Source organism: Talpa occidentalis, unplaced genomic scaffold, assembly GCF_014898055.3.
Source record: "Talpa occidentalis isolate TD23 unplaced genomic scaffold, MPIMG_talOcc4v2.1 talOcc4.4, whole genome shotgun sequence".
Taxonomy (NCBI): domain Eukaryota; kingdom Metazoa; phylum Chordata; class Mammalia; order Eulipotyphla; family Talpidae; genus Talpa; species Talpa occidentalis.
Window position 1 is genome coordinate 1,227,443 of NW_023604295.1, and position 987 is coordinate 1,228,429.

A 987-nucleotide genomic window follows, 5' to 3' on the forward strand; every position below is an offset into this window, starting at 1 on the left:
CAGGGCAGGCTGACCAGAGGCTGAGGACCTGCACAAAAGAGGGACAGCCCTCGTGGGCCTCGAAGGGCTGGGTGCAGCACAGTGTGAGCCGTGTGTGCAGGGACACAGGGGCCAGGAGGGTAGGACGTGCAGGAAAGAGCTCGCCCTCCACCCCCCGGAGTAAGGCCCAGTGAGCCCAGGAGAACATGGCCCCTGCAAGTCTGCACCCCCTCTTTCTGGCCCCAGAAACCCCCCTGATCTGTCACCACTGACCTGCAGAGTTCTGTCTGGCCCCCCAACCCCATCACCAGCTATTGGGGTCCCCACTGATGAAGCGAAGACACTGAGGTCCAGAGACTCTAGGCAACTTGGCCCGGGGCCAGTACGGGGGCCCTTGGCTGGTTTCGAGGTCACCGTCCTGAAACCAGGACACATGTCAGTTTCACAGTGACATTCCACGACACATGAGTCACCGCGTGGGCAGGGGAGTGTCCAGGACCCTAGGGCAGGGTCAGGACTTTACCAGGGAGGGGCTTTCCAGGCAGACAGGCCAGGAAGAGCCAAAGCTGGGACTCCGGCCTGGTAGATGGGGGGACGGCGGGAGGTGCTGGGGGGGGCTGGGCCCCCTGATGGGAGGTGTGGCCAGTGCCATCGGCACGGAGACAGGACAGGTGGACAGCCCCACTGTGCCCTGTCCCTGCTGGCCTGAGGGTCCGCACCCACTCCCTGCCTGGCCCAGGGGCCTGCATAAATCCAGCTGGGGAACAAGAGCGGGGGGAGAGGGGTGCACCTGGCCCCTCCCTGGCTCTCCCAAACTCCAGGGCAGCCCCAGAAGAGCAGGCTTGAGGCCAAAAGAGACTGTCCCCCAGCCCCAGCCCCTGCCCACCAGGCCCCACCTCGCTGCCCTATCCCTGAGCCCCGGCACTGCCTGGTTCCTGCCTCCACGCCTGAGTTTTCTAGGCTATGAGGCGGCGCTGCACCCCACTCCGCCCCGACCGGAGCAAGCTC